The sequence below is a fragment of the Sorex fumeus genome, unplaced genomic scaffold, assembly GCF_029834395.1.
Source record: "Sorex fumeus unplaced genomic scaffold, SorFum_2.1 ptg000146l, whole genome shotgun sequence".
In the NCBI taxonomy this organism is placed as follows: Eukaryota; Metazoa; Chordata; class Mammalia; order Eulipotyphla; family Soricidae; genus Sorex; species Sorex fumeus.
Window position 1 is genome coordinate 1,407,984 of NW_026606203.1, and position 7,343 is coordinate 1,415,326.

Sequence of the window (7,343 nt, forward strand, 5' to 3'; positions counted from 1 at the left end):
TGATGTACAGATCCCATGATCATGAAGAAATGACCTTCACTGTCTCTTATAACCTATAGCCTGAAGTCCATGTGGTCTGGTACTAGTATGGCCACTCCAGCTTTGTGGAGGTGTTCTTTTCTTTCTTGAAGAATTGTTTTCCAGCGTTTATCTTTGAGCCCATGGTTACTTTGATTGTTCAGAAGTGTTTCTTCAGGCAGCAGAAAGTTGGGTTCAGTTTTCTAATTCATCTTCCCATTCTGTGCCTCTGAATTGACACATTTAGTCCATTGACATTGAGGAGATTGTTGTGATGGGGATTTGTGGTATCTTTATGTAGAATTTTTGTACTTGTGGGGATTGTCTTAGCTTAAAGTCGCCCTGTTAATTCTTCTTGCAACAAAAATATGGAACACTTTACAAGTTTGCATGTCATCTCTGTGCAAGGACCATGCTAATCTATGTATCATTTCAATTTTAATATATATGTTACAAAACATACTAGGAGTTGATTTTTCCATATTTTTCTCTTCTGATTACTTTGAGTGCTGTCCTTACTCACTCCTATGGCAGACAGTGATTCCTAATCAAGGAATGTATTTCAAAGCAGCTTAAATAGATAGATTTAGAACTTTAATGTCCCAGCAAGAAAAATATGGTTTTTACCATATTATCTTTTACCATACCCAAGACATCAGTTTTACAAAATAATTCTTTTGGAAGATGGTATATGAGTCTCGTTTAATTCCCTTCCCTGAAACCTTCATTAAGACCAATAAACTAGAGCCTTTTGCTGTTCTCACCTCAGTCCCGTGTACATCTCCATGAAAAGGTGGATGGTGTCGTCTGCAATTTGACCACTTTGAATGTAAGTAGGATTTTTCTCCTGAAGGAAGAGGTGAGGAGAATATTGATGATTTCATTCCACCTTATTACAAGTACAACTTGAATGGAAGGTGAGACTCATGAGGCTCCTGTAAAGGACAGAAAAAGGGGTCTCAGTGAAGTTTAATGGCCAACACACTTTAACAACACAGACGACTCAATGTAGCCTGTGTGCATCTTTGTGCATAGTGAGTTTCATATCTACTGAGAGTGATTCTCAGTCATGACACAAAGGCAAAACAGACCTGTATTTAAAAATCTAGTTCTCTGTGCAGAGCTGGGTCTCTGAGGTGATTGAACAAGTGTATAGTAATTTATTACTAAGCACATAAGTACTTTTCGATCTAAAATTAATTCCAAATATGTCTAAAATGACAGTCGACTGACCTGGCAGCTGGCTTTCCCCACCGGGGCCCCTTGGACGGGGAGGGGTGAGTTTCCCACACTGCCCTGAGTAGAGCCCCGGCAGCTGAAGACCTCTGCAACCAGCCATAGGTACGCTTAAGACCACTCTCCCCAAGCTTGAAGGAGCCTCATGCATGAAGGAACTGGAAGCAGAACCTGTGTAAACACACAAAAAATAAAAGGCTGGCGGTCAGGCCGTTTCCCCACTCCACGGAGGTCGATGACGATGGTCAGGAGATGGAAGGAAACGGGGGTCAGGCTGGTTGGTTGTGGAGCAGCAGGTTATTACATGGAAGAGATTTATGTCATGGAGGCCTCAGGAATCCTCAAGCACATGAGCACACTGAGAGCCCTGAAGATCCCCTTATATAGATCATAGAACCTCTAAAAGGCGCATTACAGTGATGTCAACAAAAGGAATTACAGAAAGAACCTTGAGGCACCAAACCATACATTGTTTCTTTACATCCACATTGATTCCTTTTAATCAGCAGGCCAGTAATACTGGCCTCCAGAAAGAAGATACAAAGCCAAACTGAAACCTTCCACAAGCACTTTCACAAGCTGCAACCACCTTGATTTGCATCCCAAAGACCAGCCTGGCTAGAGCTGGGAATCTATATCCCAAAGATCAGTCCTGGCTAGCACCTGAGATCTGCAGATCTAAGACCAGCTAGGTTTCTGAGAGAAAAGGAAAACTGTCTCGATATACTGAAATCATTTACTGAAGGCAGTTTGAAGGGGAGAAAGCAGTCTCATCCAAGCTAGTCAGGACACACAGGAAAAGAGCTTCTAGGAGGTGTTTCTCCTCTCCTTGTCCAACCAACATATAAGCATATATAATATTAATCATTTTGTATGGACACAGTAAGAAATACTTTGAGCTTGTAGAATTGCTCTCCTAGGGCCATCTCGATCTCAGACTGCAGTGCTCAGGCAAGATATCTTTCCTATTCCTAGCAGCAGGGCCCTAGTCTCATCGTTACTTTTGGATCATGACATCATTTGCCTATGATCAACCTCTTAACTTATAGTTAAGAATTGTGGCACCTTGGCCAGGCCCATCGCGATGACAGTGTGGCACATAACTTACCGGCTTGCCCTGGTTCCATCCAGTCCCACGTCGGGACCCTGCCCTTGGGGTGCTAGGAAGTGAGGGCAACTGAGGCTTAAGTTGAGAATCAGATGCCCAGGAGTGAATAATATTCAAAGCCAATCAATTCCTAAGTTACAAAGCATATGAATTAATTGTCTTCCTGTATCTATACAAAAGGACCTTGCATTAAGGTAAACTGCTCAAAAGACATAAGGAGAGGAGGAAGGCAATATTAACTTACAGTACAGCTTCAGTGTATAAGAGGGATGAGACCTTACAAATTGGTTGGGGAAGAGAGCATAGAAGTGGTTACAGACAGACAAAGTAACAGGAGTGACTCGGGAGCACTGTTATGGGTGCAATTTGATAAACCTAAGCTCTGTGTACTCCAACAGATCCCAGGTGTGCGGGACCAGGGGATGAGATCTCCAAGGCTGCTCAGATCAAGACTGGGCCCCCTCCATCCAGATCCCCCATCTTCTTAAGTGTTACAACCATGAACTGCCCCTGGAGCCATGTAATTCCATCAATGGCCAAGATCCAGAGACTGGATATTGTTGATAAGATAACAACTCTTATTGTTCAGTTCTCACTCTCACAGAACCTGGTAGGCTTCTGCAAGTATCTTGCCCGCAAGGCAGAGTCTGTGTTTCTGGTCACTGTTTCTTTTGAAATACAGAAGCTACTTAATTTAAGATAGTCCCCTTTGTTTATCTCTGTTGCCAGTTGCTTGGCAAGTGGCGTGTTATCTTAGAAGATACCATTAGCTTCAATGTTGTGGAGGGATTTGCCAACCTTGTCTTCAATGTAACTGAGGGATTCTGGTTGATTTTGAGGTCTTTGACGCATTTTTATCTGACTTTTGTGCATGGTGTTAGGTAGAGGTCTGAGCCATTTTCTTTTTGCATGTAGCTGTCCAGTTTATTTTTGCACCGTTTGTTTAAGAGGACTCTCTTGCTCCACTTCACATTTCTTGCTCCCTTATCAAAGATTAGATGATGTATATTTGAGGGTGTGTGTCAGTATATTCAATCCTTTTCCAATGGTCTGCGGCTCTGCCTTTGTTTCAGTACCATGCTGTTCTCATTATTATCACTTCATAGTAGAGTTTGATGTTGGGGAAGGTGATGCCTCCATCGTCTTTTTCCCAAGAATTGCTTTAGCTATTAGTTGGCATTTGTTGTTCCGTATGAATTTCAGGAGTGCTTGATCAATTTCTTTGAAGAATGTCATGGGTATCTTTATAGGGTAAAAGGTAAAGGTAAAGGCCCTCCCGTTGATCGTCGATTTGCTCGAGTGGGCCCAGTAACGTCTCCATTGGAGACTTTGTTGTTACTGTGTCTGGCATATCGAATACTCTCGGTAGCTTGCCGGGCTCTCCGAGAGGGGCGGAGGAATCGAACTCGGGTCGGCCATGTTGGCCGCGTGTAAGGCGAACGCCCTACCCGCTGTGCTATCGCGGAGCGATCTTTATAGGGATCACATTGAATTTGTACAATGCTTTCGGGAGTATTGCCATTTTGACAATGTTAATTCTCCCATTCCATAAGCAGTATATATGTTTCCGTTTCCTCGTGTCCTTTGTTATTTCCTGTTGTGTAGGTCCTTTACCTCCTTAGTTAAGCAGATTCCAAGGTTCTTGATTTTCCTGAGGCATGATTGTGAATGGACTTGCTTTTTCATGTCACTTTCTTCTCTCTCATAATTTGCGTATAATAAAGCCATAGACTTTTGGGTATTGGTTTTATAACCTGCAATTTTACTATGAAAGTCTATTGTTTCTAGAAGCTTTTTTGGTAGATGTTTTAGTATTCTTTAAAAAGAGTATGACATCTGCTGTGAATAGTGAGAGCTTATTTCTACCTTTCATACATAAGAAACCCTTAATATCTTTTTCTTACCTTATTTCTATTGCAAGTACTTCCAGTACCACCTTGAACAGAAGTGCCAAAATGAACTTTTACGTAGCACTTTCTGTCTGTAAATTTCTATGCTAAGAACAGTGGAATATACAGTGATATCTTAGTAATTTACAAGTAAATTATGAAGACAGATACTATAAAAGAATTTCTTTGTATAAATTTCCAAAATGTGTAGCTTTTATTAAATATATTAAGAATAAATCATAGATCTTGATTATACCCTGAAGATTACTTCATTGTTAGAAATTACCCTTCTAAAATGCAATAAAGTGACACATTTTAAAAATGTTGATGATTCGCTCATTAATTCAATGAATCTGTGTTCGTCTGGTGGTGCAATGCCTCCAGGAAATCAACCTGTACCCTCAGGTGAGTGCATCAACCGTCTAATGGTGTCTTCATGCTTCCTGATAACCTCAAATGGCCACTGTGCCTCGGGCTGGATCCCAACACCTCAGGACTAAGTTTCCCGAGAAATTAAACTCCCAAAAGATATGTGGGAGCCATGTTCACAGACCACCCCTGGCTCAGCTATACAAGCTAATGGATTGGTCTTGTTTCAGACACCCATAAACAAATCTTGAAAGAGATCAAAAGCCTCAGTTAACTTTGGACCTGCAAAAGGCTGAACACACAAGGGTAAATCAGAGGGAGGCAGGTTAGTTGGGTGCCCATACAACCAGAACCCAGTGCAGTCACTTGCTCCCACAATCCAAAATCGCCACCATGCCCTCGTCTGGTTTCCACCATCTCAGGTGGCTCTCACTGAAATATAACAGCTGAAAATTCGGATATGCGGGTTTTGTGACTGATATCTCCAGGTTTTCTCTGGGTCACGATGGGCATCCACCCCCACTGCCCTGTACTTATGGAAGCCTCAGCAATCATTTCCATACCTCAAAGCTACTCCAGCCTTAGCTTCCTGATAAAAATACTAAATTTCTTGAACAAACATGATGACCTCTTAGTACCTGTACGAGACCCATGATGCACAAAATAAAAAGGAGACAGAGAGAAAGAATTAAAGATCCTGCCATAGAGACAGGCTGGGGGTGGGGGTAGGGTGTTGGGGGATGGTTTTAGGGAACCAGGAACATTGGTGGTGGGAAATATACACTAGTGGACGGATGGATGTTCGATCCTTGTATGACTGGAAGCAAATTATGAATAGCTTTGCAATGGTCTATCTCACAGATATTCAATAAAATATTAAAAATATATATAATTAATTTGTACCTCAGACTACTGATAGAAGTGTAAAACCCAGCATATCTATTTTTGTGTTCTCTGTAGGAAAATAATGTTACTCACCCGTGTGCTTGTAGCTTGAAGAATACTAACCCCAAAGATACATCAATGACTGTCTTTGGCATGAATATTGTAATTGCAGCTATGTTATGTTTTAGAATCAGTTCATGGACAAGAAATCAAGAGGAGCAAGTGGCAAAGAGCATCAGTGTTGAATGGATACATAATGTTTGAGGAGCTTGCAAGGGAGACTAAAGATTTGGCATGAGAAGAGGGAAGACACAGAAGAGTGAAGTACTAATAAGTATCATGAGAAAAATGCAAGGGAGGACATTTCCTAGCAAGTGGCACGCCCTGTTGAGCTTTTGGTGAGGATAAGTATTAGAAAGTATCTTTCCCATTTAGTGGTATAAAGGTAATTTTGATGGGTGCATTTAAAAATTACTTTAAAAATTAGAATCACCAAGAGATACACAGTTACAAAGTTGCTCATAATTGAGTTTCAGTCATATAATGTTCTAGCACCCTTCCAGTATAATGGTGGCATTTTTGAAGGAATATCCCTGGTGGGAAGACTAGGGCATCTGAATCTTAACACATTTCACCAAATATATGATCTCTTCTCACATGATATACCCTTTCCCCCTGCTTCTTTGATTTATGTTTTCATGCAATATTTCCTTGTGAACCTCACTCAAGTGAGGGTCCCTATTTAAGACAAGTACATGTTTCTGGGGCATTGCATATTTTTTGGTTGCTGGGAGAGTCTCTAAAGCAATGCTCAGGAGGTGTGGAGGACCCACAGGCAATTCTCAGTAAACGTAGCCATGGTGCTTGGGGTCCTCCGATACTATACAGCCTTTCATACTCTGGCAATCAGGTGGTGCTGGGAGTCAAATTGAGTGCATGTAAGAAAATACCATAAAGCACTACACTATCTCCTGCGGCCCTGGGTATTAGATTGATGTCAGCATTCGAGGTCCTCCCATTTGTCAGAAAGCAGAAACTTGTGCAGGAGAAAGTGGAAGAGACCTTAGGGTTTAGCTTCGTTGACTGAGTAGATGGTGGTAGCATTAAGATTAGAACATAAAGTAAAAATAAAACCAGAGAAAGATCTAACAATAGTAAAGAGGGCTTTAGTACTCAAAAAGTTTAGAAACAGGCTAATTAGAAAGTAGTTTTAAAAAGTATCCAGGAGAGAATATAGTATTGTGAGTGAACCAATCTACTCTATGGATACATCTCATCCTTGAAATGGAAAAGGACAATATGTTACAGTTACAAATTTACAAATAAGATATATACCATCAATTTCTGCTGTGTTCCTATGCTTTACCAAGTATTATTCCAATTTTATATTTACTTTAATGATTAAAACAGTATTTGCCAACATTATACTTTTAATGAAATGTTTTATTAAAAATGTTTTTTAAAAAATTATTAAAAATGTTTTATTAAAATGTTATTTAAAAAAGATACATATGGGCCAAAGAGTAGTGCATTATGTAGAGTGTGTTTACTTTGTATGCAGCTAATCTGAGTTCAATCCCCAGAACCCTGAGGCTGTCAGAAGGAATCTCTGGATAGAAAGTCAGAAGTGAGCCCGGAGCACATATGGGTGCGCTCCCTTCCCCACAAAAAAGGAAGAAAAGAAAAACATATAACTGATTCTTGAGTAGCATAGAGGTTAAGGGTGCTAATTCCTATATAATTTTTGAAAGCCCCAAATTTAATAGATAGTCTGCTGTTGACCAAATAGATGGTTTTTTAATAATATTTACTCACATTGTCTGCAAGAAGTGCTATGT

At 40.5% G+C, this 7,343-nt stretch overlaps 1 pseudogene; it reads right to left on the minus strand.

Annotated features, from left to right (window-relative positions):
• Window positions 1-380: 380 nt before the first annotated feature.
• On the minus strand, window positions 381-479 carry LOC130016103 (uncharacterized; annotated as a pseudogene).
• Window positions 480-7,343: the final 6,864 nt, after the last annotated feature.